General features: G+C 37.9%; 1 long non-coding RNA gene across 1 annotated transcript in view; it reads right to left on the reverse strand.

Moving 5' to 3' along the window:
* LOC140683809 (uncharacterized) overlaps window positions 1-27,318 on the reverse strand; it is a 37,498-nt gene extending 10,180 nt beyond the window's left edge. The window contains exons 1-3 of the long non-coding RNA XR_012055329.1: window positions 26,725-27,318; window positions 23,131-23,189; window positions 8,361-8,508 (exon numbers count right to left, since the gene is read on the reverse strand). This is a non-coding gene — a long non-coding RNA (uncharacterized lncRNA). The remainder of the gene's footprint in view (window positions 1-8,360; window positions 8,509-23,130; window positions 23,190-26,724) is intronic.
* Window positions 27,319-27,635: the final 317 nt, after the last annotated feature.

Consider the following 27,635-nt stretch of genomic DNA (forward strand, 5'->3'; position numbering starts at 1 on the left):
CCAAAACTCAGGATATATTAGGAGAAAAATATCCAGGCATATTCACTGCCTACATGCTTGAACCCACATCTTAGCTGCTTAGAAGAAGGCTGTAAGGTGCTTAACTCTGAGTGAAGAGATCTTAAGGAATTATCACTAAAGGAGAAAAGAAAGGGGCATTGCATTCAAATTCACTGCCTCTCTACTAAGGGCAACAGTTCTTACTAATATATTTCCCTATATTAAAACTTATCCATTATTACCAAGGCAATTCCCACCAAACAAGTTCACAGTGACAATTAGAAAAAAAAAAAAAAAAAGCAATCAGAGGGACATTGGGTCAACCTTTCTTAGGTTTGGCAAGTGAAAAATGCATGGTAATGGGATTGTATGGGAAGATTTGGGCCGTATACTAGCTGCTGCCTTTCAAATTCTCCCATTCCAGTGGGGGATTAGTTGACCTCTAGAATGTCAGGTTTGGTGGACAAAATCTCGTAGGATCAGATTCAAGAAAGAAGAAACCAGAAAGAGCAGAATCCTCCCTGTGGGTGATACTATTCTTACGCAGTGGTGGTCAGTTTGGGTGGGACTCTGAGGAAACTGCTCCAGTTGAAGATGTCCCTGCAGGGAGGGTGAACTAGAAGACTTTTAGCAGTCCCTTCCAAAACATTTTGATTCTGTGACCCTATGACTCTGTGATTCTATGGTTGTAAGTTTGTCCCCCAAGCACAATTTATACTATTTGCCATTTCAGGCTGCAGTGAACAAGGGTAGACACGTCAGTCCAAAGCAGTGACCTAAATTATCCTCATGGAATTTAAAGCCAAATTTCCATTTGACTTCTCTGAAGTATGAAGCTCAAATGAAAGTGTGGGTGTCTTATCTGGAGAAAAGTTAGAAATCGTTGATCTGTTTGCAACAGATAAGGTTTTTTGGAGTAAATTACATGGAGGGAAGTGGACATGATTCCCATTGTCAGAAGCCCTACATGTTTTGTTCTTATTCAGATGCTTTTATGTATGACACAAAATTGATGGACAGTTTTATTACTGCTGGTGTATTTTCTCTGGAATATTTTATATATGACTTGCAGAAGAGGCAAAGTACATTTAAATGCTCTCTTCAATCTTAGAGCTTGCTGTCTCATTTCCTACTTTCTGAGTAAAAGTCTTAGTTGATTGACAGAAATTAAATGTGCAGAAGTTCTTATCTGAAATGTGTGTTTTGCTGTTGATAGCCATAAAATAGATAGATTGTTTCTGGGAAGTATATTATCTTGGATATGTGGGCCTATTTCCTTCTGAAGGGTAAGTCCAGTACTGATATCTGTCATTCTTGGCTCTGAAGTGCAGTCCTTTATTTATTTTATGAAGATGAATATTCTTCAGTGTACTCCATTTAGCCACATAATATTTGGGAATCCATAGCCACCAGTGGATCTATTTGCCAAAATTAAGGATAATGAAGAGTAGCAAGAGTAATTTGTAGAATTTCTGATTCAGAAATTTTCTCATTAAAAACGTCTTTGTTTATCCCTGGTTTTAACTCACAGCTCATTAAAAGAAAAAGAAAGGATTTCACAGAGCTTTGTGCTTGGTATTTATTGATCTTTAAGTGGGAAACAGAGGTCCTAAGGAAGCAAGAAGTGAAGCCAGGGAAAACATCTCTATTTATTTGTATTCGTCAGCTGATCATTTTCACTTTCTCATTGCAATGCAGCTGATATCTTTCCTATGAATATCAAGAAGTTTGCTTTTGAAAAAGCAAACACTGGAATATATTCTATAAACATCATGTAAGTTCTCGTATAAAGTTACATTTTATAGGAAATTTTACTGGCCTTATATCCATTAGCCAAAAATCTCAGGTGCTTAAGTCTGTGGAAAAATAAGCTACTGTCTGTTGAAGTTTCAATAAAACAGTCAAAAAAAGTTGATGTTAAAGAAAAACTTACAAGCAAAACTAATATTATTTTAAAGACTCAAAGGAATTTTTTTCCTTTTTTTGGTTTATATTAGACACATTAGAATTCTTCAAGAGTTTATTTCTTTCAAGATCCTAGATATTTTATATATTAATTCTCACTTTGAAGTTCAACAAAAACCTCAGATCAGAAATTTATCCTTTTCATATTTTTTTAAAAGATTATTTTTGTTGTTTGTTTCTTTTTTTCCCTAATATTTTCTCTAGATATGTGCGACATAAACGGTGACACGCCCTAGCTCCTCCCAAAAAAGCCTATTGAGATGATAGATAGATAGATAGATAGATAGATAGATAGATAGACAGACAGACAGATAAAACCAAGATAAAATCAAATACTTTCTGGGATTAAATAGGGAAAATATTACAGGTCACTGGTCTGGTGTTTCTAGAACATGTAAGTGCTGAATGTTGATATCTGATCACTGAGAACATTTAAAACATCTTTAAATCTGCTTGTTTATTTAATTACAGTTCAACTTACTTAAACATAAGAATAGTAACAAAAATGGATATTGATTCCAGTAATTTGGGTATCATTCATGGCCTGTGGAGTCAGTTTTTAGGACGATATAAATAACCACTGCTTGCAAAAGGCAGTCTATAAAAACAACTCTAAAATGTCTAGCACTTAAGCCTTCTGTATTATCATTCAGATCTCTTACACTGAAATTAGTAGAGAAAAATAAGAATTTTGGCAAACTCTTCCCTCTTGTAACAGGAAAGCCTTGTTTTCTGCCAGTGCCCTTGGCAGAAAACAGAAATCAAACAATAACACAGGTTCTCTTCCCAAGCACATTCCTGCTGTGGCATCTTGGAGGGAGAGGGAGGGATGAAACACAATAAAAAAATCCATTTCTATGTCATTGCTTTTCCATGACTTCACATCAGGTTGTCAGCATTCGGGGCTCAACAGCCCTTGTTGCTATTTTACAGAGATCTCCACCCTTGCCATGTATTGAGGGTCCATATTGGCCTTTACATGTTGTCACATGAGCTGTCTCAAGCCTTTACACCACTGCAGATCCTGTGTTCCCCAAAAGCATTGCTCCTAAGGCTGAGCATCTGTCCTCTTCCTTGGTGCCACAGATCGTTTGCACCAGGCTGGGATGCTGTCAGTTTTTGGTTTATTCAGGTAAAAACATCTGACTTTAACTGCTTTCCTTAGCAGATCTTGCTGAACCAATTTTTTATTAAATCATATCTATAACCTGCACCTAAAATGTGATGTTCAAGACGATAAAAGCTAACATATTCATTTATCTTTTGTTATTGCAAATAATGGAAGTTTTTAAAAGCTGATAGAACAAAACTTATTTATACCAGCAAACTTGGATTTTTGTCCTGGTTCCCATATCATTACAACTCCCCTATCTTTATGTAACTTAGAATCAAATATTTTCATTGGGAATTATAAAATCTAAAATCATTTAAATTACACATGTAAAATAAAGGAAACATAATTTAATGAGTTCCATCTTTGGGACTCATAAATGTGTTTCTTCATGTAAGGCCCGATCAAAAGACCACTCAAATTAATAGAAAGAGTCCCAGAGATTTCTATAGATTTTAGATCAGTCCCTTGTTAAGATTTAATTCCACACAGTTTAACTCAAATAAATCACATGTGGAACTGGTTGAGAGTGGGTTTTATTCCCTATGAAAAATTTGAGGGAAGAAAACATATGAACAAAATGTATTTCCATTTGCAGTGAAAGCACCTACTAGCCCCAAACTTACTGTTTTGTCTGTGTCTTTGGCAACCAGAAAAATAGTTCTGGTATTTCTAGATATCTAGAATATAATGTTATATTATAAAACCATCTCAGAAAGTCCTAAAATGTTCGTGATAAATTTGTTAACATACGGAGATTAAAATATACAAGTATACCATTTATTTTTAAAATTATTATTTTAATTTTAGTGCTCCTAGATGTTAATTTAAAGTCAATATTTTTTTCAGGTTTTTCCTTCTTGTTTGCATGATTTCCATACTGATATGTTCTGCTTTAATTCTCCCAGTTTTCCAGGTTAGTAGGCATGGTCCCTTATACTTCCATATGGCCCACAGTGATGAGAATTTCTTCCAGATCTCAGTTGTGTGCCTCATTTTTTATTGCAAAATCAGAATAAACCCACAAATCTCTATCTTTGAAACTTCTTGTCCCTCTGCTGATGTCAAAGATTTACAATTTCATTTGTAAGACCAAACACTACATGTAAGTACAGGGAATTTCTGTAGGTAAGCAAGGCAGACAAGTTATGAGGTTCTTTGGTGCTTCCTGTTTTTAGAATTTAATGGTGAAAAGTCTTATCAGCCACAGGGCAAGTTCAAGCAGTTCACCATTACAAAGCATTAATGTAAATGTTTAAAAAATGAGGCGTGAGATGCTTCATTTACAGACACATGGGTGTTTCTTTTTATTCACGACTGTCTCAACTCAGTCAGGCCTGGATATTAAGCTGGGTTCTTTCCTTGTTACCTTTCAAAACACTTATAAGTGTTTTCAGCCTAATAGAATCATGGACCTAAGAACTCCTTCAGCTATGCCATCATCACTGAAAATGTTCAGTGGCTGTGATACAGATCTGACTCATAAATACAATGGTACAATAGACAAGGTACAAGGATCTGGACTGTAAAAATGGGTAATATTATATTATGTTATATTGCAGCAATGTAACATAATTTAGCTCCTTGCTTCAGCTCTGAAAATAAGGAACATGTAGAAAATATTTCTCTGTTGGTTCATAGTCTCAGGTACTGATAAGATTAATGATCATAATGGAAGAAAAGGAACCATTTCCTGGTAAGCAATTATCAAGTGTTAAGAGCCATTAATAAGGAGAAATATCTGAGCTCCTGATCTTTTACTGATATCTCAGACCAGAAAAATTAAAGACATAAAATTAAAACCCAACTTTTAGTGTAGCCACTAGTAGTGCTTGCCAGTGTTTTCTTAGAGGAAATGCCTGTGCAGTAACTAAGTGTGATGCTCAGTGTTTTGGTACTTTCCATCTTACTGATATCCCCACTACTGCACTCAAACAAACAGGACTTCTGGTGTTTGCAGGAACAGACTCCATGATCCCAACGACATGATTTCAAATGTTCAGAGACACTGATGACTAAGTTTATGCTTAGGTTCTAGTCTACTTTTATATTACCACAAAACTGGTTTCTCTGAAGTTGCCAGGGAGGGAAAGCTGGGAGAGCACCATGGGAGCAGCCCAGACGCTGCCCAATTGAGAGGCTCGCCCAGCTGAGCCATTTGCAGGCTGACCAATTTGTACCAAAACGAGGGCGTTCAAAGTTTTTGCTTGCGTTTGCAAAGGGTTGTGTATGTTTCCACTGACTCATGAAGCAGTCTGACTTTGGAAAGCTATTTTAAATTAAGAACAAGTATTCCAAAATACCGAGAATATTCAAAATCGAACTCTTCTACCTTCTGTTATAGACATATTTTCCACCTCTAGAGAAGACCTGCTTCAGTTTCAAAGAAAGAGAAATAATGACATCCAATGGCATTCTGCTTCCTCAAACAGTGCCCATGTTTGTTACATTCTTCAGCTTACCTGCCCAGGCACCAAAGCAGAAAATGAACAACACCACTCAGCATGGTTCAAACTGCACATGTGTTCCATTTACAAATGGTTGAATTTGCATGTAAGCCTCTCCATTTGCATAACCTGCTCACTAGGCTTGCTAACAGATGGCTAGAGATCCCAGTTTCTGATTAAGAAGGTCAGCATAGTTAACTGGGAGTTTGGTAAAAATATTTATTGGAATATTTAATCAGAATATCAATAAGAAAAGGCATTTATTTTCCAAACAGTGTAAGTGAATATTTCATGTATTTATAAGGCATAGCTGGCATAGCTGTGTATTTCTTTTAAAAAACGGGAAAGAAATCCTTCAAGTCCTGCATTCTGTCTATAAATGCATATCTATATGGTGTAAATGGGTATGTATTGTCAAACCCTTACTCTTATTTAAAAACATTTTTGTTTCTTGGCAGAATAGAACTAATCATAAAAAGGTTGTGATGTATATATATTAATGTGGTTAATCTTTTAGTTCAGCCTTCAAAACCTATCTCTCTTTAACTTAGATTCTGGTTACTTTCTGTAACTCCTTATTTCAAAATCAAATCTTTCCTTATGCATTCTTTGTCTGGCATTTTTCTGACCCAGAAATGTCAGTATTTCCATTCTGCTGTTCATACTCTTGAGAGTATTGCTGCTGTAGCAACACGTGGGAACCTGAGTGAGGGACTGACTTCCATCGTGCCAGGTACCGTCCGCTCACAGAACAAAAGCTGGTTCCCACTCCAGGTCTTTAAGCTTGTTAAGTGCTTTGGGCTAAAAAGCTTTGAGTGGATATAAAATATTACAGCTCATTTACAAAATTTGTTTAAAAAGATAATCAGGTTCTAAAGGGAGCTGATTCAACAATTGTGTGTAGTAATAACTCAGATTTTACTGTGGTCCCCGGTGACTTCATAACGATATGTGCAACACTTAATCCTCACTTATACTAAAGCCAGTTTGCATTGCTTTTACAATGAAAGGCTTAAAGTAAATGCAAAAATGGGCCCAGGGGATGCATTCTTTTCCTGCTGCTATGGCCAACGATAGGGTTGAAAAGAGATGGATGCTTGGAGCAATTAGTTCTCCTCAGGCATGGGAAAGGGCCTAAAGAGACCAAAGAATCCATCTCCTGCTCATGATCCCTGCAAGTGTTGCCATCCTCTCCCTTCTTACCATCTTTTCCTGTCTGCTGTGATGTTCTCCAACTGTCCTTCTGTGCTCGCTTTAAAGTTTCCACATGGAAAGACATATTCATCTGTCTGAGCTGAACTATATAGAATTATCCGATTTATGAACATCTGGAGACTCCAGGAGGTTTTCTGGAATTCTTTTCTAGCAAAGCTTTAATAGCTTTGCATGAAGTCATATCCATCCAAGGGCTCTCAGAATGGATTGTGCTTAGCTCAGTTGTTAATATCTAGAAGATAATAATTTAATACAATTATTAACCCAGTGATTCATCTACTCTGCTCTCTCATTTCCTGCAGGAGCTTGTGGTTACATAGAGAAAATGCCATGATGCTTCTCCAGTATATCCTGCTAACTTCCATCAGATTGGGGTTTATAAATTTTTTGAGCCTGAGATTGTATGCTGGTGTTTTTCACTGTCTTCAATGGCTCTTTATCCCAATAATTTGTCAAATTTTTTTTGAACTTATGTAAAATTCTGGTAGCTACAGCATTCTGTTGCAGAGAGTTTCATCGCTTAATAACCACATGCAGCGTGAAAAAATAATTGTAGCATTTTACTTATTTCAGAACCTGCCATCTGACCAGTTCCTTGGTTTTCTTTAGTTCCTGTGTTGTGAGAGGTGAGGAACCACTGGCCCCTCCTCACTCCCACTTTGGAGATCTTCCCCATAGCCCCACTCCCATCAAACCCCTGCTGCTGCAGCCCAGCTCTCCAGCTGGCAGTGAGGTCACTGAGACCAAACCATCTCACAGAGACATGACAGCTTCTGTCAGGACTGAGTCACTTTGGCAGAAGCAAGATACATGACCAAAACAACTTTTGGTGATAAAATGAAAACTTTTCATTTGTTTTAGGTTTAAAGAAAATTTTGCGTACCAAAGCTATCAATTACATTAAGTAGGTAACTGTGGCTAAAAGACCAAACCAAACCAAACCAAACCAAATCAAACCAAACCAAACCAAAACAAAACAAAACAAAACAAAACAAAACAAAACAAAACAAAACAAACAAAAAACTCTACCTAACCAATTCATTTATCAATGTTTTAAAGAGCATTTACAGCATCAGCAAGGATTTACAAGACTGCTGCTTAGGTTGAACCTCTGCTGCTGTTTCAAATCAAATGAAACAGCTCTGGTTAATGCCATGGCTCTCACAAGCAGGATCACAAGGCACAGAAGGAACTTAGCCACCCAAAATATTATCTGTTTGGGACTCCCCACCCCTAAGTGTAGAATAGCTTGAGCATTAGGTATTTTTAATTTGTTATATCTTGTGAGCAACTGGCTACACTGGCAACTGCAAAGAGCCCGGGACTGTATCACAGCCTAATAAAATCCCCAATAAAAGTTTTAAACTAGTTCACACATCTGCAGTCTGATGGGGGGCATTACTTAATGTGTGCTGTTTCTGTTGTGCTCCCCACTATCCTCTTGGTTGTCACAGGGACAAATTTGTTACTATGGTGTCCCCCAGGCAATTTATGGCCTTCTCTGAGCCATCACCACCATCATCAGATAAACCTCATGAGAATTTATTAGAGGGATATAGGTAATTCTCTGAAGGGCCTATAATTCTCACTTCTCAAGGTTCTTTGAAAGTATTATAACCTACCTCTAGTCCATGGATACCTTCAAAGCAAGATAAAAATACATGTCTGGTATTTTTATACTTTGGATCAAAGTAATCAGAGCAGTCCTTTGGGTCCATCCAGTGTTTTAAAATGTTTGGCTGTCCAAGTGCTATGGTTTCACCACACAATCTACAGAAATAAAGTCCATAATTAATTTCCAGTATTTGAAAATGGGGACATTTAAACCTATTGACATCCAAGAGGGTGGGGAGTTCTTAGTAGTTCTAAATATCAATATATAATGAAGTAGATTGAGCTAAGAGTGTTGGCAAACCTTTTTTCTGATATGTAAAAGTGTTCTGCGTCCAGTGGGATTTATAGTGGGACTGCACAGCATTTTATGGAAAGATAAGGTGTGTCTTTAGATTTTGCCCAACAGAGACAGATTTTCAATGGTCAAAGGCTATAAGAGGGAATTCAGAGGTGCAATTTTTTGTTTTAAATGTAGTGATACAGCTCCTTTACTTAGCCCTTAGGCTCACACCTCAGCATGTTGCATGTGCTTCCCAGGCACCATGCTTCCAGCATGGCAAAAAGACCCTGAAAAGCTGTACTATAAAACCACCTCGATGCCCTTCATTTAAAGAGCTTCCTATAGTTAAAGACACATTTTAAAGATGTACAAGCTGCCTTCCTTTCCATTTTCTTTCCACTCAAAGGAAGTCATTACAGTAAAATGCTGAGGGGCCGGGGGGAAGCAACGTCTGGCAGGGGTTGGTCGAAATTTCCTTTGAACTCTGATGAAGAACATTTCCACTCTGTTTATTACTAAAGCCACTGGCCACAGATGATCCAAGGCTCATAAACTCAGGTATGATGGAATTCTCTAGGGAACTATCAGAGAGAGAGAGGGAGAGGGAGAGAGAGAAAGAGGATCTGCATGTGCTGCACGTGTGTACGTATATGTTTGTGTGTGTTATTTCTCTTTCATCCTGGCTGTGAGAAAAATAGTGATCAAATGGCCATAATTGTTCTGTGCTCTCAGTAAAGTAATGGTACATGGCAGATATTCTCTCAATGAGGAGAAGAATGCTCATTAAAATATCAACATCACCTCTCTTTTCCCCTAGTTTCTCTGATCTCTCTGGAAGTACCTCCTTTATACTTTAGAGTCTTTGTATGGATTACAGCAGACTTTTCAGCAAATGTATTTCAGACAAAAACTCTGTCTGGCATCACAAAGTAAACCCAGCCTGCCAAATTCAGGAGGGGAGAGAGAAGCCCTAATGCTTTTCTTTTTTTCTTTTATTTCTCTCTTCAGCTACTTTAATTCATTACCTCACATATGAATTCTGTTTATCTTCTCTTGAATTCCTGGGCCATATAAGTTTCAATCCTATATGAAAATTATTCTCTTCAGTCCATCTTTATGTCAATGGGAGCTGAAAGATCCAGTTGAGCAGGACTGAAAGAGAAATGGCTGATGGTAATCCAAAACTCTGATCCTGAAAACCCCTTCTCAGTTGCCACTTCTCTGTAGAGATCTTTTAGCTTCATTAGCACAACATTTTTTATGAAATTCCTCTGACATCAGTCCAAAGAGGGAAATGTCAAGCTACCAGTAATGCCACTTCCTGTGGTAGGAGAGAAATCACAGTTCCCAAGGGGGTTTTGATGATCTTTTATCCCCTGGCTGCTAAATGCAGAGCAAACTACGAAGCAGAAATTGGCACCTGGGTCTCTTTTTCCCGCTGAGTACCACAGAGAGGCAGATACAGGAGTATCTCTCCAGTCTCACAGGAGTTGGGACTCAGTGGACCCAAGGCACTGGTAGATGCAACAGCAGTAACTTCAGACAAAAGTGGGAGCTGAGTCCAGCTCTCCTGTATTCCTGGGAATACTGTAGCTCCTGGATGTTATTTTAAGAACAAAGAAATACTCTACTTTACCTTGGAAAGGGCAAACAACAGCATTCCTTTCAGACAAGGACACAGTTAATCCCCCTTTGACACAAAAGCTTCAGAGAAAAGCTGAATTCAGTCAAGGTCCTCTCCACAGTCTCTTATTTGTACAAATAGGAAGGAAATTTCCTGGTCAACATACAGGTTGTTTTAGAGTGATTCTCTGGAGCAGAATGGAATGGTCACTGAAGGGCAAGGTACAACCAAAACCTCCTGGAAGTTACTCACTGACAAGGATTTGAAGCTAATGCTCCGGGAAATGTTATTTAGATCTACTTGATAAAAACACTTAAGAAACAATAATAATTTAAAGGGACTTAAATACATATCTTTGCTTAAAATCTAGCTAAGGACTGCTGAACTAAAAACCAAACTCTCTGGTCATCAGAAGTCCATACCTGGTGTGACTGAAAAATAAAAATTCCTGTCAATTACTTTATTTGTAAGCCTCAACCACTGCAGAGTTAGCATTAGCAAAAGTTTCACAAGTTTTTTGTCAGCTTTGATATCAGTCTATAAAATAAAATTTATGAAAAAATAAAAGATAAACTCTTATCTGCCTTGTCAAGTCTTTATAATCCCCTGCTTGTGCTTACATGATCTCTTGAAAATAGAAGACCCATTCAGAAAAGTTATTTACTCAAGTAGCTCTTTCCAAAGGTGAAGAAATGATAAATGATCACAAACCAAATAAATTTAACACTTGCAGTTGCTCTCATCAACAGAACGGGTTACAAAGAAGCAGGGAGAGTTTATTCACACTAGTGCTTTTGCTTAGATGTGTATTTCCCTATTGTGTGCATGTTAAATCCTTTTCTTTGTTGTTTGTGGAATAAAATAGCATATAACATGGCTGAACCCAGGATTTTATTATTACTGTAATTATGTCATCTATTACCATCATCTTAGCATCCAGTTAGGATTGGGACGTGCTTGGCATGGTTCAAACATAAACTAATGAACAAGTCTCTCATTTAAACAACATATGCTGTCCACATATTGGTAAGATACAGGAGACAGGACTGGAACTCAGCTGAGATGACAGAGAGGGAAAGAGTGACGGCTGAAGGAATAGCCAAATATAATAAATACCTATTAAAATCAATAACAGCTTTTCCATCGGCTTAAGTAACTTTTGGACCAAATCCTAAGTGTACCATTTGGAGGATTTATAGGTTTCTTTTAATAGACACGAACAAAAGTCTTTTTTATTAAATTATGCCTTTGCTGCTGTGGCTTATGGAAACGGCATGCATATCTCCTAGCAGTGTGACGGACCTCAGCTCTGACAACACTTGTGCATTTGTTCAGCTCCACGTGGTGAATAGGCTTAGTGTATGAAATTAAGTATGTGTACAGGGCTCAGGCTTTTCTTAATTGTATGATAATTTTATCTGGAGATGTACCAAATTCAGACCCTCTTTGCTCTGGCATTTTTTTTCATTTTCAATCCTGAGCCTCTCTTTCTGGTCCCTTGAACTTGCATTTGTGTGTGGAGAGCACCGTGGGGAGCTGCACCTGGGCAGATCAGCGAGATGGTGTCTCACAGAGGCAGCACAGAGTGGGTCCCTCTTGCTCTCAGGCCTCGCAACTGTATGGATGATGAAGGACCACCAATAAAAGAAAGCTGAGTCTGCTGAGTGCTTTGGAAGAATGGTTATGCTCTGGAGAGTTTTCTCAACCTTGAATCTCAAGTAAACAGACACATCCCTTGAGAAGTTTAAACTTGAAATAAAAATCAAATTTCAAAACCAGTTAATTTGGGTTCTCCTGTTGGACAGGTTTAGATCACTGTGCACTCATCGTGTGGATTTTCCAACTTCCCTTCTCAGTCACCAAACAGACTCAGTGGGCTGAATGGACAACCTGTGTGCAGGGTCATGTGCACAACATGCAGGTGATAAAGTACCTCAAAACACTGTTCCATGGCACAGTGAAGTTCATCTGTCACTGCTCTCTCAAAGGGATGATGTTCCTCCAGCCCCACCATGCTCCATTACATCATTTGCTGTAAAGTGCAATCTATTTATTCTATAAAAAATATTCTGAGAACTTTGCCCTTCAAAAAAAGGAGATTTAGCCGAAAAGGTTCCAGAAACTGCTGAAGGAAAGACACAGGGTTTTTTTTTTCTACAAAGCTGAAATCACCATATCCAGCTATTTTATTTCAGTTTGTCACCATAGCTCCAGAATGTCTACAAGCTCCCTGAAGCAATGCTTGTTCCATATTAATCTAAAAGATAACCCAGAAGATATTGCAGACTCACTGACAATCAGAATATTCAGAAATTTTAATTTTCCCATGTATTTCTGTCCTTTGAATTCACCTGGTTCCCTCTTTTAAGTTATTCACATCTTCAAGTTTAGAGCCTGCCTGTGAAAAGCAAGGATTGTTCTAGATGAATTTAAATTAATAGAAGGAAGTAGGACAACAGAATAGAGAGGTGTAATGTATCTTGTGGGGAGAAAAACAAGCAAATAAAATAAAAAAGAAAAACAAGGGATCTGGTGTGGAGTGTCCTTGCAAACCTTTGCCAAAAAATTGATGTCACTACAACTTAGAAGAAGACTAGAAAATAATCCACTAGTGAAATTCTTTCAGGGTTCACAAGCATGTAATTATGTCCTTATTTTTTCAAATTCCAGTATTGTACAGTTCTAAAGTCCAGCCAGGAATAAATGTAGGTGTGCCAAAATACTGTGAGGAATATTCATTTCAAATGTTTCTGGACTTAACAGAAGCTGGAGGTGGAATGAAACTCAAAAGAAATCCATATTGCTTGAGATTTATTGACAAATTTGTAGATCCCAGATGTTTTAATGATTTATGTAAGCTGCAAATATTTGAGGGCTTATCCAAAATCAATTCCAAGATTTAAAAATTTGTCTCTCACTTGTCTTAATGGACCACTGAACATGAAGTGATGAATTAAGTCTGTTTGCCTTTAAAACACAGAACAGCTGATGAGGACAATGGGAGAGCCAAGCAGGGATGGGATGTTTGCTCAGATCTGCTCTTCAACTGCAGACTCACACAATCCATGCAGTACAGAAATACAAATCTGGGTGTAGATGGGATACTTACACCCCCAGCTTCCACTGATTTTATTCTCAAGATGGGAAGCTGTGTTGAAGATAAGCTCCAGAGTGGCAGCTGGGTCTGTAACCTTCCTGTTCTCTTATCCTTTGCACAGAGCCAGCAGCCATGGCAGTGATTCTGCAGCCACAGGAGCTGCTCTCTGGGTGATGCTCTCAAAGTGGTAGCACAGCAGGGAAAAAAATCAAGTATGCTTTAAAAGTTACTATCAAAGTTACTCTACCTCTTTAAAATGTGGAAATCCTTATTCTTCTGGCATTAAGATGGAACAATTTAAGGAACAGAATGCATTCAATATTTTGCATGGAGTGACTTCCATCAGACCTTGAGGGAAGTTTATAAATCAACAGAAACCACTTAACTGCAGCATTTTCATGGGTCCAGAGGAATTCTAAGCAAATAACAGGTTTGTAAGAATGAAAAGTCACTTCTGTTATACACACAACCTAATGTTCAAAGGAGTGTAAAAGATGCTTAAGTGTTAATATTTTATGCAGCCTTCGCTCTCAGTAGTAATTGCAAGCCATTAAAAAGAATGTTAAGCCAGAGCTGTTAGCACTGGCACAGCCCCAAGTAAACACTGAACCCTCACGGAAGGGGGTTAATTGGTACAAGAAGAGGTAATTTACTAAGGAACACTGAAACCCTGTATACACCCAAAGATCAGACCGAACTGCAAATGTCTTGTGTGAATATTGAGTCTGATAATCAGATTTTTTTCCCACACTGCACTTTAGAGTCTCAACCTCTGCAGAAAACTGAAAAAACAACATGTTTTTTTTCTATGTGGCTCCAATAAACCTTTACCTGGTGCCCATCAGTCTGCCCCTTCCCCACCCCAATCTCCCCTGGAAAGTCTGTAGCTTCCTGTGAAGAAAAGCCAACATGACACCCAAACCAGGGGTGTGGGACTCGTTACTCTCTTTCACTACATTGGGCACACTGTGCTAGGGCCTTACTAGTCTTGCATAGGTCCATTTAACTTTTTCAGGATTGATAATCTTGTCTTATTATTAATCTTCTAAAAAGTCATCTTTCTACAAGTTTTCTGACCTCTTAAGGCACAGTAAGGCAAATGGAAGTGGGTAGCAGTCAGTTTTTCTCACCCCACTGTCTCATTAACTTCTTTTTTTAAATGGCAGCTCAAAAAAAACCCCCACAGTTTAGTTGTTTAAAGATCAGGAGTGGAGTTCTCCCTTCAGATCTCTACATGGCTCTGTCATTCTGGGATGCACCCTCTTTCCAACAAGCCTGGGAAGCATTGTACACGTTACCAGTGCTCCTTTAAGCAAAGGAAAATCTGCAGACCCCAGAGCCAGTTCCAGTCTCCCAGCTGACAGAAAGGGTATCAACTTCTTCTGTTTCCCTCTCCCTGGCACAACCTCTTCCTTGGTCTGCAGTGCAGATGTCTCCTGCATATCTGCTGTTCCAGTTTTATGAGAAAGGTGCACAGAGCACATGGCAGACGTGCGCTTTGGAAAGGCCAAAGTTTATTATTTAGTATTTAGAAATTTTGTACGTAAAGTCAAATTCAAAGCCCATTGAAGTCACTGGGAATTCTCCTGCTGTGCTCAGCAGGGTTTGGATCAGGACCATGAACTAGAATATCTTGAAATCAGTGTTTAAAAGCCTAGACAAAATGAAAACAGATTTATGAAACCCTACTCCCTCCCATTCTATGTTTTGCCTCCCATGGAAAGGTAGCACAAATGCAGGAAATGAGGAATCTGATGGCTGCAAGGTTTTATAGCTCTGATCCCCAAAATTTCTTCTTGATCTCTAAATGAAGCAAGTATGGTTACATCTGTTCAAGTCATTTTATTAATCTAAAATAAAAGGGAAGACACTTCTCTGACACACTAAAGCAATTTGCAATTTTTATCTGTTTTGACATAGCTCATTTTGCATTATAGATGCCATTATTTGGGATGGGGCCCTTATTTCTCATACTGATAATTATTTGCCTCTAAAATTGCACTTAAACCTATACCTTACATTTTCACAGATTTGACTTAAAGAATTAATTTCACTCAGTGTAGATCGCTCTCCTGTAGCTTTTTACTGTTTTCATGTACTTTTGGTGACATATGACACTACTATAAAATTGATGTCAATAACAGAAAAAGAAAATGATACTTTAGTGATTGTGGGGAGTTCAAATTTTCTGAAATTGAATTTTTTTTTCAAATATAATAGGTCCAGGCCAAGCCTTAGTCTCAAGAAAAAAGCTTGGGAGATTCTACATACTACTTTTTCGCTTCTAATTGCTGGTTCACAGGACCTAGCAAGGATTTTGTGTGTACAACTGAAGCAGCTTAAAATTATGTTCAAATTAAAATACAATTTTGAAAAACAGTTCTCATCATTTTAGATTTCTTTTGCTAATTTAACTATTCTCTTGATTTATTTCATAAGATTTCTTGTTCATTTATAATTTTTACTGTTTAGCTATTAGCCCTTGAGGCTTTCAAAACACTGTTCAAGTATTTGCCACTATTTATTTTCCATTAAAATGTCATCCATGACCATATCAACTAATTCCATTCTTTATTTTTTTACTCCTCATATGAGCAGAGCTGCTAAGTTATGAATTGGAAGTAAAAGCAAGTAGTTTATTTGAAAACAAAAAGGCTATTAGATAGTATCTAGAGGATCCCTACACACACAGACTTCTAAGTCAGAAAGTTGCTAAGAATAGTTGTAATAACATATGTTAAAAATATTATTCTCCCAAATAAAAACCTATTGTGTATTAATTCAAAGTCATTAATGGAAATTCTAGAACTTGACATCTTTCTCTGATTTTTTTTTTTTTTTTTTTTTTTTACAAAATACCAAAAAAAGAGAAATCTTGATTTCAGTGTTTTGGGGTTTTTTTGCTTGTTTGTGGGTTTTCTCTTGAGTGGGAGGAGAGGTCAGGGCATTCAACAAACGGTCCTTTAGCACAAGGCAGAACTAACAAAGAATATTCTGTCCTGTCTAGTCCTTGCTAGGTGGGTTTTCTCCTAGGATATCTCTCATTGCATTTTATTGTGTGCAATTCCTGCTCGACGTGCTGTGTAATTTCCAAGGTGACTAAAGAAGTGCATTGTGGAAGATGTAACTCATCCAAGGAGGAGCTCAGCCACAAAATCTTTGCCTTTTTTTTTTTTTTTTTTTTTTTTTATGGCTATGCATCTCAACAGGCAGGTAAGAATTAAAAAATAACTTTCACAGAAGGTTTCGTTTCAGCACAACAAAGTGTCAACATTCACATTAAGCACAAGCAAGTCTGAAAGGAGTCTTTCCCTAAATATTATGACATTTCTACAAAACAATCATTTACTGGGGTAAAGTCCAATTTTATACAAAATCATTTTGGACCTCTAAAATTCCCCATATGTCAGGAAGCTCTCGTTCAAGTTGCCTGTGTCTTGCAACATCTTCTGGGACACACATACACCAAGGTGGGACTGAGCAGGTGTATGCAACTGCTACACCTAATGTAAATGCTAAAAGATTAACATTTATTATTTGTACAGGACTGCAGGATAGCAGATACATTGTAGAGTAGCAAAACAACAAATATATAATGTACTGTACACGCAAGATCTAAGGGACAGGAAAGAAGCAACTTCACACAAGGATTTGACCATGAGCTTCTGTTCAAGGAGGTGTTCAGAGCTGCATTTGGATTTAAAATACAATGAACCTCCCATGACAGGTCATTTTTGCCTTGTACACCTGTTGCTAATAAACCTACTTAGAGCTGGAGACATTTTTAGTAATTAAAACTGATCCTCATATGCACCACCTGAAGACAGTGAGATACTTTTTAGTAAGGCAAATATACTGAGGATAAAACTTAGTTTACTACTATCATCCCTAATGATATGAAGAGTTTTTGCTTTAACAGCTGACAAAAATACATTTTCATCAGAACTATTCTTCAATACATTACTTAGATTTGTTTCTATTTCAGCCCTTTTGTAGGCTGAAGTAGAAGCAATAAGGAACAGTATATCATGATATACAATGTTATCAAGAGCAGTATATGCCTTTCAAAGCAGATATAATGCTCCATTGCATTCACCATATGAGTTCACTTTTGAATATAAATCTTCAGATAACCCACAAACAGGGAGGCAAAGCCAGGGAGAAGCCAGAGGCAGCAGAGTTAGTGGATATAAAGCGGGCTCTGGGGAAAGTCCTTCTAATGTTACTTACATGTGCATATATCATGCACTTCTGCTGAAACATAAAGATTTATCTCTTTTATATGCACATATGGCACAAACCATACGAATGAAAATATGGTATTATTTCATACAGAAGAAATAAATAAAAAGATGATTCCTAAATTTCAAATTCAGATGTTCAAAAGGTAAGAGACCCTCCTAATGATCTAACGTGTTCTGGTTTTACTCTCTTCTGATCCTCTCCCTCCTGGAACTCTTTGTATACATCTGGGTCTATAGTTACATGATAACATGCTATCCCTACACAAAATCTTTGTTTCAGTCCATGTACATTAGAAAGAGAAATGATGGCAAAATGCTGTTGAACTACCCTTTAAATCATCTGTTTAAGATAAATCTAAGATTTTTCAAAGAAAACTAATCAAAATCAAAATCTGATCCAAACTGATCCAAAAAAAAGATCTGCATTGACTTAAAAATTTTGCTTAAATATGTTCATCCAGCTATGCAGCATGAATGCATGAGGAGAGACAGAAGACATAAAGATTTATTGGCACTCATTTGGGATGATGTACATAATTCTCTTATGTTTTCACCACTTATAATACAGTCATCCCAAAAAGATGCCACTAAAACTTGTGTTTCAGATCATATCATCATGCGCTTAGACTGTATGATTCACTCAGTAATTTACAGAAAATACAAATTAAGAACTCCATTATACAAGATATGTTCAGATTTTACACATTTCAGACCTTTTCCTTATATATGGTCTATGCTTAAGAGACCAGGTGCTTTAGCTACTGGCTGCAGCTGACTGGGACTCAGCAAAAGACATTAAAACTTCAGATAGGAATCTCAAATCACTTTCCTAAACATAAAAATGCCATGATTTTAAGGCCTTTTCTTCCCTGACTCTTCTGAACTAAGAGCAGGTCAGGTGGGAAGCCTGGGAAAGATTGCTTTCCAAATCCTGCATTTTTAGTCTGACAAGCAGCAAGATGAATATCTGAAGTACATCATTTATCTAAAATGAAATACTGTCCATTTTGGCCATAATACTGTGACGAGAACTTCAGATTCCAAAAAGATGGGAAGTGATGATATATATATAGGATGCTTCAGATTCCTTAATGACATATGTTAAAATAGTGAATAGTGCAGAGTGTTTGGTATAATTTCAGTAAATACTAATTAGAAGTCATCTTTTAATGGAGAAAACTGAATGTGATTTTTTTCCATAACTAATTCTTATAGATGAAGTGGGAGACTTCCACTGTTATGATTCTGGACAGGAATTCAAGACCTCAGTTTTTTTTCTTGTTACCTTGCTGAAGAAAGTGTCTCAGAAGTAAATCTTGTTCCAGCTTGGATCAGTGAGAATTCTTTAGCTGGAACAGAATTTCTCCTTTAATCACTTTGTGTCATGTCTAAAGTGAGCACTTGAGGAAAATGCCTTTGTGATGTTTCTTTTTTTAAGTTACAAATGCTTTGGTGTGTTCATGCTTGCTATTTGGAAGTGAAAGAAAAGAATTTTCAACCACTAATAGAACATGGCTTCCCCACTTCCTTAGGATCCCACTTATTGACCTAGTTTGCATAGACAGAATATCTCAAAGGAAATTTCTAGAATTGTAGACTACATTAAGTATATGAAGAATTAAAAGTACAACATTTGCAAGGCATCCCAATTTTCACCTGGTAGAAAAGTTTGATACACATTTGCAGGTTAGCAGTAATGTATTTTCCTTCTACTGTTTTGTTGTTGTTGTTGCCAGAATCTACTTAAATGTAGATTCATTTCTACCTCCTGATCTCTATATCCATCATTTACCTCAACAGTCACGGCAACAGGAAGGAGACATGCTCTAATAGAAAGGAAAGACAAGAGTCTTCCTAAAATGCTTTAATCTGGATGATGCTGTAAGGGGTGGAAGGCCATGCTCTGGGATTACTTGGATTAGAATATAGCTGATGTTCTAAGGGAAAACAAAAGTGCCCTGGGATTGCATAAAACCACTTTTTCCTTCACATGCTAACATCTGACCTTCTTGTTTGGACAGCTTTTGACACCCATCATAGTGTCTTCTGGGAAGAGCTCAAGTCTATTTGGGTTTTAAATAGCAATTAAATTACAGACTCCACAATAGACAGTCAAACCCATTTGCTTGAGTATCTTTAGTGCGTGTTTCAGCCCACTTGCACGAGTTGTCTGGAAAGATTTTGCAAGAGGAGAGGTCTTGAAGGTGCAGTATTATCTCAGTCAGACCCAATGCAGCCTGCTTCTGAAAACATCTGCACACTGGCAGGTTCATGTGCCTCTGGTGAGAAGACACATGTCTATCCCTCCCCTCTGAGACACTGAATCTGTAGATGGGAAACACACTCTGCTCACTGTAGAAACATTTTTCTCAAGGCTATTTTCCCAGCTTCTATAAGGAATAATTGGACAGTCAGGATCAGGATGGGGTTAATAAAATTGAAAATTTCCTGTTTCAAGAACTGAGGTACTATGTTCTTTATTTTTGGTGACATTTTCTCAACTAAACCAGGAAAAATAAAATATTTGATTCCTCCTTCTTCACCAGATGTGCAAAACCCAGAATTTCTGGATATAAAGGTATCATATGAGCTCCAGATCAGTGAAGCATGCCTGTGTATGAACTCAGAATTCCCAGCAGTTTTCAAGAAGAGTTATTTTTCTTTCAGGGGATACCATTTGTTTCCCATTATAACCACCTTCTGTTAACATTTTTCTAAGATGAGACCTTGTATCTAATTGTATTCATCCACAGCTCAGCCCATGACTGACTTTCCTGGCACCACATGTCTGTTTGTCCAAACTCCAGATACTCCAGGAACTTTGTGGCTATCTATGGTCATTTCCTTCCCACCTATCAAAAAAAAAATAGACCTATCTGGGAAGAGATAATTGAATTTCCTCCTACCTGTAAACCAGTAATAACTTTATATGGTACCACTGAATGATCTTGGGCACTTGTAGAGAGAAATGTCTTTAAAATTAAGCGTGTCACCTCTCAGTTGCTTGTGCAACCCTTCCTAAAATGAATTGTTTCATATCTCTAAATTTTCCCATTCTGAGGGAAGACTGAAGATGGGAAAGGGTTGTCCAGTTTAGTTCTTTCAGCTTTATCCATTTCTGCTTCATATTTTCCTGTATTGGGTGTTGGTGTAGTTTGCAAGTGTCTTTTTAAAGCAACTGCTTGAAATAATTCCCATCTCTCCTGCAGCTTCTGAATCCTTTGCTTGTTGCTCTTTTCTTGCTCACTTACCATTCTGAGAATATGAAACTCAAATATTTAATAAACACTTTCACTCCAATCACATTTCTCTTCTAAGCCCTCGGTCTGTTCTTCCCTACTGGTCAGTATTGGGTGTAAAACAGCTACTGCTATAGTAGCTCCCTTCTGTTTTTGAAAGAAAATATTTTCAGTACATTTGTCATAAAGATTTCAGCTCCCACCTTATCCAGTAGCTTTAGTAGTGTTCTGCTTTTTCTCTTCTTCTTCTTAAATATGTTCACACTTACTGGCACACAGAAAATTAATTCCTTAGGTTTTCCCAAAACCACAGCTTGGTTTGTCCAATCCAGTCCTCACAGCCACAGGAAACAACAACAACAACAAAAAAAAGTACAACTCTTCCAGCAGTCCACAAAACATACTATGGGAATCAGAGTATACCACAGGTAATGTGTGTATAGATGTATATGTGCAAATATATATATATATATATATATTAGAACAAATACCTCTAGTAAAGGCTCAGCTGTGTTTCATAGAACATGAGCAAGAGACTAAAAAGGCACCATGAATTACCTTGGCAATGGCAGCTTCTGGATAACCATAGCAAATAAACACATCCTTGAACTAAAATACAGACACAGAATTTTTTATTCTCTGTCCTTCCAGAATGAGCTAATCCCTTCTGTAGATAATGTTTTCCTGTGATTTGTCTCTAAGCTTTGATTATGTGATAAAACTCTTTATCCATTTTGTTTCCTCACTCCCCTGCTCATCTCTGGGTTTTTTTAAGTTGCTGTCCAGATATGTTCTTTCCCTTGTAAGAACACACAACCCTTATCTAATCCATGACATTCTGAAATATTGAAAAAGGACTGATTTGAAGAAAAATATTCACTGTTCCAGCAGGGTCAATACTAGCTCTTGACAAATTCTGTGTCTATAAATAGGATGAGCATCTGAAATTAATGGCAGTCTCCTTGCTGTGTTATCTTTCTGCATGGAGGCTGAATTGAGGAATTCATGCTTGAAAAGCTTGAAAGCTTCCATTCTGAACAAGATGCCAAAACTTTATCTGATCAAAGTAGTTTATAGGCCACTTTCCTGGGAACAGAAAGGGATGGATGCAAATTGGAAGTCTAACTCCAGACAGTTCCATCAGCAGGACTCGCAGAGAGTGCTGAGAGGAGAGAGCCAAAATTAATCAAACAATCCTCACTCATTTTGAAAGAAATAGTTTTCCTCCTGGTGGACTTCAAGAACTGCTCCACTTTACCCTGCAATGTATATACTTCTTTGCTGCCTGCCACAAGCTGGGAAACACTGTCATCTCTTCTATTTTAAAGGTTTCCATTGTATCAGATGATACAATGGAAAACTTCAAAATGAGTTTTAAAGTTTTCCATTGAAAGTTTCCATGAGAGCACGGAAATTGCTTGCCTGAGAGCAAATCTGAAGGCTTGACTTGCTGCCTGAAAAAATCAGGCCCATTTTCCCTCTCATGTTAAGGGTTTGATACTCTGAAGTGCTGGGGCTGAGCAGAACCACACCTGAGGTGCTGACCTTGGATACCTGCACTCGTGTGCCAGAGGAGAGCTCCATGTGTTTGCCTCCTTCTGCAGTGAAAAGCACTTCCAGAAGTTTGGAGTTCCTTTCGTATCTCAGACGGAAGGATCCTGAGTCCATAAATTGTAAATAGCCTGACATTCATTTTAACTTATCTGTGCACCTTAATAGCTTGAAAAAGAAATATTTTTCTTCCCAAGGAGTTTCCAGGATAATTCATCACTGTTTGCTTGGTGTTCAGATTTTGCTGTAATATGCACTACATAAATATGTAGACAGCTTAGTTTCATTACAAAAGTATCACTACCCATATGTTATTAAAAATAGATTGAAGGAGAGGTCATATTCTTTGAAATACACTGTAGCTTCATCTGTCAGTTACTGAAGAAAGGTAAATTTACCTTCTATTGATCATTTCCTACTGACTTAGTGAAAATACTGACAAAAGGGATGAGAAGTATTAGAAGGATTTACTAAATTTGACCCTGGTTTGCAAAATCAATGGAAACTCGCCATGCTTTAAAAGGTAAGCAAAAAAAATGTATAAAAAGAAAAGAAAAAATAAAGATGCTAAAAATAAATTGGTAAAAGAGAAAAGTTCCTGTAATTTTAGGTTTAAAATATGAGCCTGAGTAATCAAGGAAAGTATTTTTACTGCCCTGTCAATATTTTTCCTGGAAGCTCTGGTAAATAGACTTTCTTTAGATCTGTAGTGTGCGTGCCTAATGGTCTTAGGTGTCTCTTACCACAGAAAACTTTATCCTTAAGAAATACAGTAAACAGGAACTCTGTGGTTACGTAGTTCCTGAAAGAAAAAAAAAAAGAAACATGTTCACTGCCATGACACACAGACAATTTATACTGATTTAAGAAGAAGCTGTTCTCTTCTATTTTGAATCTTTCATGTCAGCCTTTGTTTCCATTGCATTAAAAACTTCTGTTTTTAAAACCTATCAGTGAACTGGATCATGTTTTCTCAGTCATTTGAATTAACATCCCCACAACCCCAGGAGCCCTGCAGAAGTGCTGGAAAGCAGAAGGCAGGTTTTTTTTTTTTCCTGCCTTTCTAAAGCTCTATTTATTTACTTTGCTGGAGAAAAAGATCAGCCATCTTCTATTCTGAATCAGCAGCTTGTAGAAACTGGGACCCATCCAAGATTGAACCAAGCTATAAAAATTGTCTCAAGACCACTTAGACACATAATTTTCCCAGATTCTGTGTCACCTCAGTCACTTCTTTTTTTCACTGTGCTCTTTTCTTCAAAAGCTTCCACTTAAAGTAAAGAGTTAACAATAACAATATCTTCTTAGCTCTGCATATCTCCTGGTCAGCTGCAGCTCAGCCCTACAACCTGGTTCCCTGAGCAATATTGACTCTACATTCACAATAAAGTTCATTTTTCCAGTCTCCCTAAAGGATGCAGAGTTCAGCTGGCTAATAAAGGTGCTGGCATTGCAAAGGGTGTGTTAGCAGGGGAATGAATCTCAGCTCTCAGCGTTGCTGCTCTGAGACACAGAGCAGGTGCTCTGTCATTGTTCCTCACTGCTGTGAGCTTGGGCTGCTCTTCACCAAAGAACTGATCAGGAGGAGTAAATCTTTCACTCCTGTTAAAAGTAACTGCAATGTTAGGTAGAACCTTAAAAAATGTGATTGCAGCATTGCACAGAGATGCAGATGCATTACAGTAATACTGCCTGGAAACCAAATACGATCAAGACAATAATCAAAAGAGCAAAATTCCATTTCGATTCTGATGCCAATTTTCTCTAATGAAAAATTCCCATTGTTTTAAACTGACTGCTTTAAAATTGAATAACCTCTTTTTTTTTTTTTTTCGATGATCACTCATTTTGCTATCCCTGCTGTTGGTGTAAGGTCAATCCTAGAGAGTAGGAAGCATGTGAATGCAGGGTAAGCACAGCTTCAGGCCTTCCAGGCTGCATTCTGGTGAAGAAGAAGAAATTTGGATAATTTCTGTAATGCAGTAGAGGTGACTACTGTGTTGATGGGATGGATAGGATAGATAGGTGGGATCTGTGAGATGTTAAAGCACCAGTGTAAGTTATCAACCTGTCTTGCTGTTCACATCACCCCGGCGCCAGGGCTGCTTCACCAGGGTGAGAAGTGACCACCGTGTGCTAAGGTAGACCTCAGCCCAGGCTCAGGCTGCCTCTGCTCATCAATAACATCAACACTGGCTTAGGCATTTTTTAAAAGGTGACTTTTATCTACCTGAGAAGTTGAAGAAAACCATTAAATGCTTAATGTGAAAAGCACTGCAAAGGCTGGACTTGTGCTGCTGCAGCCTTGTGCCATAACACTACTGGCAATGTAAAGCAAGAAATGGCTGAGAAGATACAGATAGATCAAACCAGTCCTTTGTCATCACAATGAAAGTGGGGTTTGCTGCAGGTTTCCTATGTTTTAGTCTGTTTTATGTCAATTGTCTTTGTATTCTTATCTTGCCCAAGAGCCCTCTATTTTTTTAGTTAGTTTTCCACTTTGTTTCAAGCACTCGATTGTAGTCAGTGCAATTTCTCTCTGTATCTCTTGTTCAGGTGATTTAAGTATTGTGCACAGTTGCTGAAGATGTTGGAGAATATCTATTACACTATTGGACTCATATCTATGGCTTTGCAGCCTCTTCTTAGTTGATCTCATTTTTCCCAATATATTTCCTCGGACACTGAATAAAACAATATTTCTAGTCTTTGTCATCAGTGAAAAATATCTTCAGTGGAAAATACTAATTTTTTGCATCACATATAATGTCACGGGAATTGTTTCACTAAAAAAAATTGCCAGGTTGCCAAAAATTGGAGTTGAAAGAAGGAGAGGAGTCAGGTTTAATGAATTTTCACTTAGGAAAAAGTTGAGGAGAAAAACCTTTTCAGTAAAACTTTTCAAAATGCCCTATCACTTTCAAAATAATTTCTTAAATTGTAGTTTGGAGCAATCTAATTCAAATACCAGAACAAACACTGGGAAAATGAAGAGAAAAAAAAAAAAAAGTAAAACATTAAAAAGAAACAAGCCACATAAGAATTGATGAACATTTTCCAGAATTCAAAATTTTGAATACCTAGCCAGATACTGTATAAGTGGCAGACCCACAGTCTAAAACTCTCGTGAATCAAAACCAAAAATGCCTTCTTCCGCTTCTAATCCAGTATCATAGTTAGATTACTGAGCTAGACCCCATGGCTGCTTTCAGTGATCTAAGATAAATGAGAAAAAAATCTTTTCTTGTCTCATTCATTAGATGATACAATGTAAAAAGGGCAGAGATTTTGTGGAATTTATTCCTCAGAGAGTGCTTTACAATGTTTATTGTATTTTCTGTGCTTCCTAGGGGTTCTGTAGACAATTAATTCAGATCCCTTCAAAGAAAAAAGAAGGATCCACAAATCTAGCACATTCCAGGTGTAGTGTATCAATAATTAATGGACCTCCTATTTTTAGCATAATTCTCTAAATAATTCATATCTCCATTTCAGCTCAAATGTAGTTAAGTCTCATTCTGGACTGACTAGGGCCCAGTCATTTTTATTATAAATGAAGATATTTTAGAGCAATTATGAATGAAAATCTGATGTCTTAGCAGTTATTTCTGGCACAGTTAAAGGTATCACAGAATGGTTAAGGCTGGGAGGCACCACTGGGGTTCATCTAGTCCAGCATCCATGCTCAAGCGGAGTCCCCTGAAACACATTACTCGGGACTGTGTCCAGGCAGCTGATCTATTACCTCCCCGTAGTATCTTCATGGGAATAGCTGATAGACACTGAGCTTCTCACAGAACTGAACTACAGTGCTTTAGGTATAGAATAACACCTCTGAGGTCAGGAGTCACTCTTTTTTAAGTGGGGTTATGATCAGTGACAAGATCAGCATCAGCACAGTTTTGGGGACCCTTCTTTTGGAGTGGTAGGAGGTCAGTTCAGATCTCTCCAGAAAATGCAGCTTGTCCTGAAAATTTCCAGGGAATCTTTTAAATCCAAGTAAGATCTCAGGAGGAATATTAGAGCATCTCTTTCCAGCTTTCCTTTAAAAACTCCATGGGTGATGATGTTTATGGAAGTGAAGCTGAGGTGGAGGGATGAGTAGATGGAAATGCTCCTCTGAAATTCAAAATATGGCATGAATGCCCACATGGTGTTCTTCTTCCCCCATAAGCCACCCAAGACAGGAGCCCTACTGCCTGAGGTGACCCTGCTCTGCCTTACTGTGGTTTGCAATATGGATGGGTCCAGGTGAGCTTTCCCTGGGTTCATGGCCATCAATTCCAGGGGTGCCCAAACGCTCACGACTCCTGCACCTCCCTGAATCCCACTCCTACCTCTCCATGGATGTCTCCCTGAGAACAGGCACAGCCCCCTCAGTGATAGCTGTGCCTTTCCAGCACGTAGCAGCAGCTCTCTGATCCACCCACCAGCACGAGATCAGCTCCTCTGAGCGGGGTTGTGCAATAAACAAAACGTTCACTGTATCCGAAATGCTTTTCTCTGCTCAGCTTTCAGCTCTGTACTGTTTATTTTTATTCAACAACAAAAACAGATGTTTTGTGGTGTTTTTGCTCCTCCAGATGTACCACTGAAAGCGCTGTCAGCTGTTCAAAGTCGCTGCTGATTTTTGGAGAGCAGAAAGTGCTGTGGGAAGTTAGCTATCTGGCAGTCAAAACTGAATTTTCTAGGTGCACAGTCTGCTTTTTTTCCAGTGGACACACCATGATTAAGGATTCACTTAGGAGTTCTTCGAAGGGTCCCAGTGTGGCTCAGGCCCTCAGTGCAAACTGCACACATCTCAGCAAATTGGACCTTGGCACAAGCAGAACATGTATTCGCATACGGATCGCAGCTGCCAAGACACACAAATTCTCTGTGTGATCGCTTGGATTTCTGGTCTCGCTCTCATTGGGGAGGAAATGTCATGATCACATGGAGACTTAGCATGAGAGGCCACTGTAAAAAACAAATAAAATGGAACCATATTTTCTGACTGGAAACAGAAACACAGTTTACTCCCAGATTTTTACTGCAATAGTATTATTTCAAAGTATAAGTAATGATACATTTTTCATACAAAGAAATAAGCAAAGGTGTTTTGTTTGGGGTTTTATTTTTCTGGTTTAATTTTGTCCAATAAAAGCAAAGGCCAAAAGGGTCTGACTAAATTCTGCATTTGGATTTGGAGAGCAGTTTCCTCAAGTGAGAGTTTGTTGTTATGGTTCCATAGTTAGCTCCATCTTAA

The sequence above is a fragment of the Taeniopygia guttata genome, chromosome 3, assembly GCF_048771995.1.
Source record: "Taeniopygia guttata chromosome 3, bTaeGut7.mat, whole genome shotgun sequence".
Taxonomy (NCBI): domain Eukaryota; kingdom Metazoa; phylum Chordata; class Aves; order Passeriformes; family Estrildidae; genus Taeniopygia; species Taeniopygia guttata.